General features: G+C 30.1%; 2 long non-coding RNA genes across 3 annotated transcripts; both read left to right on the top strand.

Annotated features, from left to right (window-relative positions):
* The first annotated feature begins 1,461 nt into the window (after positions 1–1,461).
* Positions 1,462–4,061, top strand: LOC141447520 (uncharacterized). Its single transcript, XR_012454378.1, has 3 exons — positions 1,462–1,943; positions 2,478–2,583; positions 3,828–4,061. It is a non-coding gene; the product is annotated as an uncharacterized lncRNA (long non-coding RNA).
* Positions 4,062–6,325: 2,264 nt separating this feature from the next.
* Positions 6,326–10,317, top strand: LOC141447519 (uncharacterized). Of its 2 annotated transcripts, none has more exons than XR_012454376.1 (4): positions 6,326–6,899; positions 8,069–8,164; positions 8,859–9,601; positions 9,991–10,317. It is a non-coding gene; the product is annotated as an uncharacterized lncRNA (long non-coding RNA). The 2 variants fall into 2 exon arrangements; XR_012454377.1 differs by lacking the exon at positions 6,326–6,899 and adding an exon at positions 6,928–7,973.
* The last annotated feature ends 892 nt before the right edge of the window (positions 10,318–11,209 follow it).

Genomic DNA, 11,209 nt, shown 5'->3' with positions numbered 1-11,209 from the left:
TATTTTACTATTTGTTTCCTGGCAGAGACTTTGTTAATTATTTGGGCATTTATTCCTCTTGAATATCATCAGTATTAACACCCTCTAATTCTAACATCATTATGTTTTTTTATTACCAATTATCACGTGTTGGAATTTCGTAAAGTTAAGCTATGATTTTAGATTAGCAATTTTATGCCAAGCGTATATTATACTCATTAGGTCAGTTAGTTTTGTGTATAGTGTTTCAAGAAAAACGGGAAAAATATTTAAATCGTTATCTTTATACGGATTTCCGGGTTTTCCGTTTCTAACAATATATTTTTATGCCTGTTGTAAATTGTCCTCGTTAAACTTGCTAGTTTTGGATGTGAAAATGGAAAACTGAATAATTTTCATTACTTTTACTGGTATTTTTATGTTTTATGTTTACTTAATGGTTTTGGTTTTGCCAATCGTATATTATACAAGTTAGATCGGCTATTTTTGGATTTGGAGATTCTGAAAATAGGGAATAATGCATAATGTTTATTACTTTTGCATCAATTTCCTTTGGTCGGTTTCTAAAATTGTACATTTATGCCAAACGCATATTATACACATTAGTTCGACCAATTTTGGATGTTGTGTTTCATAAAGAAAGAATAATGGCACAATCTTCATTACTTTTTCAAGAATTTCGTTATTTTGATTGAATATTGGACACATTTAAAATATAATAAATGAAAAACGCTATATTGAATAATCTAGAAAATAGATTGAGACGCTTTGTTCTAGAAAGGATTGTGAAGTTTTCCTGTGGTAATGGTAAGACAAAATTAATAGTAAAACTTAAATTTTCGGTATCGAGCTGAGTGAAGTTTTTAGTAAGCAGTAAGTGATATTTCTATCCGATAAAAGTTTGACAGTAGTGGATTTAAGTAAGAAGTCACCTCTGGGCCAATCTATTATCACCTTCAATGTATTTTCATATTAGCATAAAGTAACTGCAGAAGATTGAAGTCTTATTGTTGATTGATGGATACAATGGATTAGCATGACTGAGGAACAAGTTAGATTTGTAGACTACCTTTTACTCCACTTCTTCAACTTCTTATAAAAATCGTTAGTTATTATTGATTTACTTACGGGAATTTTAGTTACATTACTTGTAAATCGTGAAATATTAGTACATCTCATGGAGATTTATTAAGAATTTTCCTCGTTTGTTGTACCAATATTATTGTCCTATAATTATTAAAATAGTTTCATAAGATTGGTTGGTTCTATTATACTTAGCTTGTGAAGAGAGTGGAATTTATAAATATATTATTTTGGTATTTGCTCTATTTAAATCAAAGAATTAATGAGAAATTGAAGTCCTTATATTTAAATTAAAGAAATTGTAGAAATTCTATACATTGTTCTTACTTTTAAAGTAACTTTTAGGAATGGAAAAAAAATAGTCAATTAAGTAATTTCAATGCTATCTAGCGGCAATAGCTTGAACTAGAAAGATGTAATTGCATAGAAACTAGTTTCAGCGATCACCGCTAGGTAGCATGAACATGTACTTTGATACTATTAAAATAAACATTAAATAACCTCCTAACTAAACAACTGTCTCGCATGGCAGTGGGGTAAAAAGGTATTCGTTTTTTTCCAAATTTTCACTTTATCATGTAGCAACAGTAATAATTTGCCTTATTTATAAAATGTTCTTCACCTACGTTGATAAACGTCAGTACTTTAAAAAGAAGTTTTCCTCCAAAAAAATTTCCATGTTTAAAATTCACTGTTTACCTCATAATTTGATGTTTTTTTATTTATGATTATTAGTTTTCTAGTTGATGCTGTTGTAACTAAGTCAGTGAGAACTTTACATACCTTAGAAAATTGTATTGTCAATTTGCATTAAACGATAACTTCCTAGGAAATTAAAAAACTTGTTTTCGCATCATTACTGCGTTAAGGACTTCTTGCAGGTAACCTACATTTTCTGTGTATACTTTTATTTTTAATTACGAGTTGATCTGATTAGAAGTGTAAGGTTTATAAAATTGACATGTTTCCAAGACAGTTGATAGTAGATGCATTTTAAGTGTACGCATGTAATTTTTAAATGTTGATTTTAGTCTTCATTATTTTGTTTCATAAAAATGTTTCAACGGTCATAAGTAGGTAGATTTAGTTCGTAACATGTTAATAATTTTATTACTGTAAAAGTAAATAGCTAATTAAGATTATGTATTTGGGAATTATGAACTTCCACGTAAATATTCACATTTCCCTCATTTAAAAGGGAGTGTAATCTGCGTGAAATGTAAATTAATAATGTAAAGTTTAATAAAGTCCTAGAATTATGGACCTTGGATATTGCAAGGTTCGCACCAGTAGTTTTAAATTCTAACTTATTGAAAATTGATTTTTTTCTAAACATTTGTAAATTACAATGAAAACAATGGTATAAATAATTAATAATATAATTTATATTATATAATTTTTAATCTTGTTCTCAGCGTTCTTTCGACATTCTAATGGTAATTCTGAACAAATTCAATTCAAACAAATGGCTGGGTTGTTGGCATTTTATCCAGTGAACACATTTTAACTCCTACAGCATCAGTAAGTACATGTTTTCAGCTTACAGCATGTTGTTTCTCAGTTACGATATTATGTCGTATTATTAAAACTGTCCGGTAGGACAGTTGTATAAGGGTTGATCGTCAAAAACTGCACGAAAAAGAGTAACGTTGAAAAACACCCAACATTGACAATTTTTTTCTCTTTTTTCTAAAGATAAATAATAAAGTATACAGCAATAGATTAGATACCTAGTAAGTGCAATGATTTGCCTAAATTCAAACTATCCAAATGTACATGAACTAGATTTACGTTTTTTAAAAATAAGTTCATGTGCTTACACTTTTAATGATTCGCCATCATCTTAGGGGTTTTTAGTGATCAAATTGGTTTACTGAAGTGAATTATTAAGTCATAAACATTAGTGTTGTACAGATTGCCCATTCAGAATATTTAATTATATAATTTGATTGGTCTTTTTACATCTTCAAAATAATGAAATTGGTTATATTAGCGGAAGACAACATGCCCCATCTGCCTATTTGAGATACTTGACTTAATTGATGCAAAAAGTTCAGTTTTGAAGGAGTATAAGAGTCCTTATATACGAGGTCTTCCAGTTGAAATAAATTTTTGTAAGGTTTTCCTCGTACTTCCAGCAAGTACGACCGTATTTATGAGGTAATTCGCATCAATTCTATTTTGATAATAAACTAAACTAGATTCTCTAACTGTGGAACTGTTCTTCAAGTTGGTATCTTATCAATTATTTACTACGTTCAGAGTAATACTGCATAAACTAAATCTTTTTTCATATTAATTTTTATCTTTGTAGCTGAAAAAAAGATTTAACTTTTTGAAAGAAGGTTCTAATTTGATAGAAATTCTGTCATATTTTCCAATCACGGAACTATTTCTATTCTGTATCCAAAAAAATAATAATACCTAATAATTAAGAAGATAGAATATTAGTAGCATGTTTGTTGTTGTATTGTTTAATCAGAGTAATCTTTTTGATAAATAATAAGAATGTTTTTTGAAAATATATTTCATAACTTTGAAAGAAAGGGTTAGGTTCTTTAATAAGTGATTTAAACTTTCATATCAATGTCACATTTATTTAAATTTTTATGAATATATCAAGTATTATAAAAACCCTTATACAACTGTCCTACCGGCCAGTTTTAATGTTTTCTTATTCCTGGGTTCTTAATTCAAGCTAAACTCAGTATAAACTAATTATTTTAAATACATAAATATTGTTGATTTTCCATGTTGATTTTCAGATTAATTACCTCTGATGCTGGAGTACTGCCTGCAAAACTGTTCATCAATAGAAGCCCAAGTGAAATAGACGTAAACCATCTACCCTAGGAAATTTTTGTGAAGAATCAATTAATAAAACAAGTATTTTGAAGTTACTATGTGTAATATGCACGTTAATTTCACAATGTAATGTTAGAATTTTTACTTTAAATTGCATGTTATTGTTTTTAATAAAATGTTTAATTTGTATCTTATTTATTCTCCTTTTCATCTCAAAAAAAAAAATGGAAAAGTTCAAAAATCTTCGGAGGCGAACAGACAACAGGATGAAAGAGATAATTTCCAAAAATAAAAAAAAAGAAATAAAAACGAAAAATCTGAAAAAAGTTTAGAAATAGCTACGAGATTGGAAGGAATAAAAAAGAAAACCTTTAAAGAAAAGGTTAAAAAACCATCGGAAACCGTGGAAATAGTCTCTCAATTTCACTGTAATGCAGCCGTTTCTGCATTTGATAGTTAATATTTAAGGCAATCCGAGATTGTATATGTTGGGTCGATCTGTTTTGAAAATCAAGAAATAAAGAAGTCATTGGAAGAAGACGAAATCGTCTTTTGAAAAACAGAACGTAAAAAGCAATTGGAAACATTGAACTTTTATCTCAATTTCACTGAGATGCTGTGATTTCTAGTGAATAATAAGGCGATTCTAGTTTATACAGCAAGGGACGATCTGTTGTGAAAAACAAGAATCAAATCGTCCTCTAATTTCACCCGAACACTCCTGTTTTGCATTTGATATTTACTATTAAGGATGATTTTACAGTATAAATGCAGGTACGATCTTTTTTCAACTATAAGAAGTAAAAACTATTGGAAAAAGTTGATGTTCTTGCCTAATTTCGCCAGAATGCTGCTGTCTCTGTATTTGATTGTTCATAAGTAAGGTCAATGCTAGATATGTTGGGTGGATCTATTTTGAAAAGTGTAAAGTAAAATCCATTAGTAAAAGTTGAATTTATTTATTTCACATAATCCAGCTGCATCCGTGTTTGATACTTAATAATAAGCCAATGGTAGATTGTGCATGTTGGGGTGATCTATTTTAAAAAAAAGAAGTAAAAACTATTGGAAATAGACTTAAATTTCTTGAAATGCTGCTGTTTCTGTATTTGATTGTTAATAATAAAGTCAATTCCAGTTGGTAAACTTTGGGTTGATGTGTTTTGAAAAACAAGAAGTAAAACCATTGGAAAAGTGGAATTAGTCACCAATTTCTTGAAAAGCTGCTGTTTCTGTATTTGATTGTTAATAATAAGGCAAATTCCTGTTGGTAAACTTTGAGTTGATGTGTTCTGAAAAACTAGAAGTAAAAACCATTGAAAAAAGTGGGATTAGTCACTTAATATCACTGTAATGCTGCTGTTTCTGCACTTGATAGTTAATATTAAAGGCAATGATAGATTGTACATCTTGGGCCGTTCTGTTTTGAAAAACAAGAAATATAAACCATTGGAAAAAGTGGAATTAGTCTGTGTAATGCTGCTGTTTCTGCACTTGATAGATAATATTAAAGGCAATCCTATATTGTATATCTTGGGTCGATCTATTTTAAAAAACAAGAAGTAAAAACCATTGGAAAAAGTGGAAATGATCTCTTAATTTCACTGAAATGCTGCTGTTTCTGCACTTCATAGTTAATATTAAAGGCAATCCTATATTGTATATCTTGGGTCGATCTATTTAAAAAAACAAGAAGTAAAAACCATTGGAAAAAGAGGAATTAGTCTCTTAATTTCACTGTAATGTTGCTGTTTCTGCATTTGATAGTTAATATTAGAGGCAATGCTAGATTGTATATCTTGGGTCGTTCTGTTTTGAAAAACAAGAAATAAAAATCATTGGAAATCGTCTTCTAATTTCACTCGAACACTCCAGTTTTGTATTTGAAAGTCACTATTAAGGCCAATGGTTAAATGTACATGTAGGTACGATCTTTTTTTAAAAGTAAAAGGTAAAAAGCTATAGAAAAAGTCAAAATTGTCCCCTTATTTTGCTTATTTGATAGTTAGTATTAAGATCAATGCTAGATTGTAATTGTAAAGTCTATCATTTTTGGAAAAAAGAAAGAAAAAAAATTGAACTTTTATCCCAATTTCACTGAGATGAAGTTGTGGTTTCTGAAGAACGATAGTTAATAATAAGGGGTTGCTGCAGGAATGATGCTACTCCTGTATTTAATAGTTAATATTAACGCTAATGCTAGATTGTGCATATTAGGTCGATCAATTTCGAAACACAAGAAGTAAGTACCATTGGATATAGGAGAAATTGTCCCCAGGAAGACTGCTGATCCATTTTTTTCCAATGGATTTTCTCACTTCTTTCCCTATATTACTCGCAATAAATTAACAAAAAAATAACATTTCCTTTTATCATGTACTAGATTTCAAGTATTTTAATTTATAATTTTTACACATGTTTGACAATTCGTTAATATTTGGATAACACCACGTAACCTCCCTTAGTCAGTCTGCTCAGTCGGTAAGTGTAGTGAGGCACGAGAGCGTAAGTGGAGTCGAATTACCTACCCAAATATGGTTATTCTACCTCTGAGATGGTTGAAAAACCGAAACCGAGAAGAAATATAAAAATAAATCCTACTACGGACAAAATTACAAATATTATTATGTGCTGTGGACGTAACCCCAGATCCTCATTAAATTCTTCAGCCTATAAATGGTAAATTACGAGAAGGGTTATTTCTATATCAAGTAACGAAAACCACAAGACGAGGATGATGTGTACGATAAGCTTAATTCGCTTATAGCACGAGTTAGACCTGAACATGACATTGACTACTTATATTACATTACCTGAGGAGTCATTAAAACAACAGACATAAATTTAATAAAAAAGGAACCTTATGATATAAAGTAACCTAAGTAGGTAGGTAAGTTCTGACTATTTCGTAGCAAGAGTGAAGAGGGTAGTAGTGCCTACAAGCAGGAGTAGAATGAGAAATACTTGCTGAAGCAAGTATTGTGTGAACAAGACCTTTCATTTTGTATCGGCTTCATAACGTATTATGTAAGGTAAGGTATTTTGCTTATCTTTGTCACTAGGCCCTTTAATTTTTCACTTTTACTTTAATATCCACCAAGCACTCGTAACAATTCAATTACTTTTTCTTGCCTATAATAATTACAAGGTGTTACGATCAAGTAGAATGTTATTCAGTTTTCAACGGATTTATTTGTTGGATTTATAAATGTTTTTACGAGTCGTCAGTCAAGTTTCGTGTGTGATGAAAATCAATAATGGAAAATTCAAATATTTATATTTAGTTTAATGGCCCTTTTTGGCGATCTAACTACAAATTTACTGAATCTGATTTTTCGTATTTTCTCTTGAACCGCATTTACGATTTCCTGTAAACAACGTACTTTCCTTATATTAATATGATCTTTAGCATGTATTGAAACATGTCTCTCGAAAAATTGATAAAAACCAAAAACTCTCTGTAATAAATAAATGACTGCAATAGCAGCTGGTATGGAGCAATCTGTACTTTGACAGAAATCATGGGGTACTTACTACCTTTCCAATTGTCAACAATGAATTCAATCTCCTCAATCAAAAATCTTAAAGTAAATGCTCTTCGGTTCCATTGATCTTAGCATTCTTAATGACCTCAGAATCTTTTATCCTTCATCTAGCGAAATCCTTTCTTTGCAAAATTATTGTTATGTGCATATCATTGTTTTAGTTTAATTATAGTCCCTTTTATTTAATTTTATGAATAATATTTCATCAATAGTTAAATGTGTTTCTTTACTTTTATAAATTAAATGAAATAATTTTGAACAAAATTAAACTTGAAAAATCGTTTATATTGGTTGACTCGAGAAGTGTTTGTTCTATATCGAAGTGAAGTAACGAAAACCACAAGTCAAGATCCTAAGACGAGGAAGATGAGTACGATAAGCTTAATTCGCTTGTAGAACGTTGCTTGTAATTACGCCTAATTCATGTTAAAGTAATTTAATGTTTTACAATGCTACGAATACGTTCTAAAGATTGATCTGTTTAAAGATTTAAACTAAAATTTCAGCATTCATATTTATTTCTCAAGTTTTTGAATGATACAAATTTATCTTAAACAAATGGTTCGTTTTAATTTTGTTTTAACATTGAATAGAATGTTTTTCTCATTTAAGCTTAACTCTATAAACTGTTTATTTCATTGAATAATGATTTTCAGATTGAAAACAGCAAATACTGTGAGCCAATAACTCCAAAACCATCTATCAACTGAAGTGGAAATGAAAAAGACGTTGAGAAAACATCGATCAAATGAGTAAGTACAAACAACTTTTGTTATGAATCAATTACTTAAATAATGTATTATTTAGGTATATGTAAATTGCATGTTTGTATCAATCTTATTAAATGATTTTTTGACTTAGAGTGAAAATAAAAAGTATTTTAGTAGGAGAATAAATAAAATCCTTTAATTTGAAAGAAAAAATATTTATTTGCATACCTATTTTGTTTTTACATAGACTCCATATATTACATTCTATTATACGAAAAAATATACATATAAATCAATAAAATACAAAAAGTAGCTAAAAAAAACTAACAGAGAAACTTAAAATAGAAATGAAATTAAGGTAAAAAAATTAAATAAACATTATACATAAAAGAGATAATATGTTCGGTTTATCTTATATATGCTCAAGGGAAGTGTGCTAAATTACTTTTGTCCTGGCTTTACATTATGTAATACCAACCTATGACGTATTGATTGATTATGAAGCTTACTCAGATTAAATCTTTTTTACAACATTTCAACTTCTGTGTGATAAATATATCTTCAAAATTGGTTATTCTATTGTAATGTTAATTGTTTATTTCGAAGTCTTGGGTCCCTTATAGTGGACTGTTTTAGAGGCTATGCCTCAACTTCATCTTATTTTTGAATATCAAAATTGCATTAAAAATTAAAAGTTATGTGTTTTAAAATGTAGTATGTATTTCTCTCCATCCAGTGCCTTTGCTCAAGGACCCTTTCTTCCCTTCGCTGGCTATTCTTGATCATGGTCCTTCTTTACATCCAGCAGCACTCCTACATAAGTTGAGGTAATTCACATCTAATTTCTACATTTCGTTCATGAAACAAATCAGGAAATCTTCGAAGGTACCCTGTTAATTTGTAGAATTCTACTTCAGGTAGGCTTAACTATTATTTATTGCATATAATTTGAGATAATTCAAATCTATTTCTACATTCCGTTAAATAAATCAATGATGAAATCTCCATACTTACCATGTTACCTTATGAAGCTGATCTTCATGTTATCTTATCCTTTATTGATAAGCATCTAAAGCATTTTAACATCAATTAAACCTTTATTCCGATAAATTAAATATTTTCCCTTGAATCTGAATAAAAAGTTGTTATTTTGTGCAATAGATGGTTTAAATTAGATTTTCCGAGTTAGTTGCAGAATGGTTTAATTAGTTATAAACAGAATTAACTAAGATTTTGTTTGTAAAATGCTACCGCATTACAATAAGTGTGAATGAAATTCAAATCATTTACTAAGGTTTTCAGCCCTTGGCCGACTCGCAGCCCAGTGAAGCTGAGACATAATCTAAAATGATTACTTTTGAGGGAATTTCTTTTAATGCTGCAGCACTTCCGTAAATAAGAGGTGATTCCCATCCATCTCTATTCCTGCAATATCCAAATAAGGAAATCTACCTACCACTCTGTGGTGTTCTCTTCCAGGTAATCTTATCCATTATTTATTAAACTTGAGCATTTTTACGTGATTAAACCTTTTTGTTCATATATTCCTGTAGAATCGGAATGAGTATAGTAAAGATTCTGTGTTGAAGAAAGTTTTAATTTGATTAGAAAATTGAAAGGTACAAGAACAAAAAATGACGAGTGTTTATTCAAAAAATGTTTATTTCACTTAAAAGAGTGCAGTGAACCGCTATTTTGAAAATGAATTAAGTTAATGTAATTACCAACACTCAGTTTTACTTTCTTGCGTTTTCTTTCTAAAAGATTGATCTATTTTTATTTAAACGTATAAAAAATTAACATTGATTTTCAAGGAAGTTGAGTTTGATTTGTAGACGAACAGTATATCTCATAATGTTATTTTTCAGAGTTGAAACAGGCGATACTGGAGTGCTTCCTGCAAAGAATGTTCATCGAATTAAGCCAAAATGAAAAAGACGTTGGAAAACACCTATCCAACTGCAATTCTTCCAATTCTTTATTATTTAGTCGATTATTTGTAAAAAATATATATTTGAAGTTGGAAAATGTAATGTAAATTTTAATTTTATGATGTAGGTAATTTTAAGAATCATTACCTAAAAGATGTAATTGAATTTAAAATGTTTTTGCAATACGAAAGAAAAAAAATGTATAATTGGTAGCAAAATAAAGAATTATTTATAAATTATTAAAAAAAGTCATTATGTATTTTCTCTTTTTCCATAGTCTTGTTATTTTTATTATATTTGCAAAGTTACAACTAAAAACAAAGTTAAAAAAAACTAAAAATGATAAGAGGCAAATAAAGAAATATACAGGTACGTATAAAACTAAAATTTCTGTTTACATTGAACAAAAAAAATAAAATAAAGTAATAGTAGTACGAAAAAATGGCGTCAGAGAGCGTTAAAAAGCAGAAAAAGTAAAAAAAGTTGAAAAAATTGCACAGAAAGACGTAAAACAAAAAAAAGGAAGTTTAGTTCACATATTTGCCATCAGGTTGCAGCACCTACTGGACTTGTTTACTGTGTAAACAAAATTTAGTTCACATGTTTGCCACCAGGTAGCACTGAAACTGTTTATATACTACGGTCAAACAAGATGTCTCCTCAGTACGACTGCAGAGTCGTACTCGTGAGGAGGGGGTTATGTCGCTCGTCGCTCCAAAAATATCTAATCTAGTCAAAACACCTCTTCACATAAACAATCTTGATAATATGTCTATGGGTAATGGTTAGGGAGATGCGTTCACCTCGACGGTCGGAAGGCAACTATTCGCCCCACCCGGCCCGGCCCGCGCCGCGAACTTTCTTATATACCCTCCAGATGGCGTCATATCTCCATGACAACGGGCTCCCCCCCTACTTTTAGTTCCACCAGCTGTCACTAGATCGCACGTGCTGTCTGTTTTACCTCTCGTAGCCTTCCTTGCACACTCTCTAGACTTCGGCGGCCATTGTTGTAACCTTGCTATCTTCTTACACACTCTCTAGACTTCGGCGGCCATTGTTGTAACCTTGCTATCTTCTTACACACTCCCAAGACTTTGGCAGCCATTGTTGTCACCTTGCTATCTTCTTACACACTCTAGACTTCGGCGGCCAT

Source organism: Rhodnius prolixus, unplaced genomic scaffold (assembly GCF_049639745.1).
Source record: "Rhodnius prolixus isolate KJV_2025 unplaced genomic scaffold, Rpr scaffold_7, whole genome shotgun sequence".
Classification (NCBI taxonomy): Eukaryota; Metazoa; Arthropoda; class Insecta; order Hemiptera; family Reduviidae; genus Rhodnius; species Rhodnius prolixus.
The sequence above is the reverse complement of the archived record's forward strand: the minus strand, read 5'-3'. Positions and strand labels throughout refer to the sequence as shown.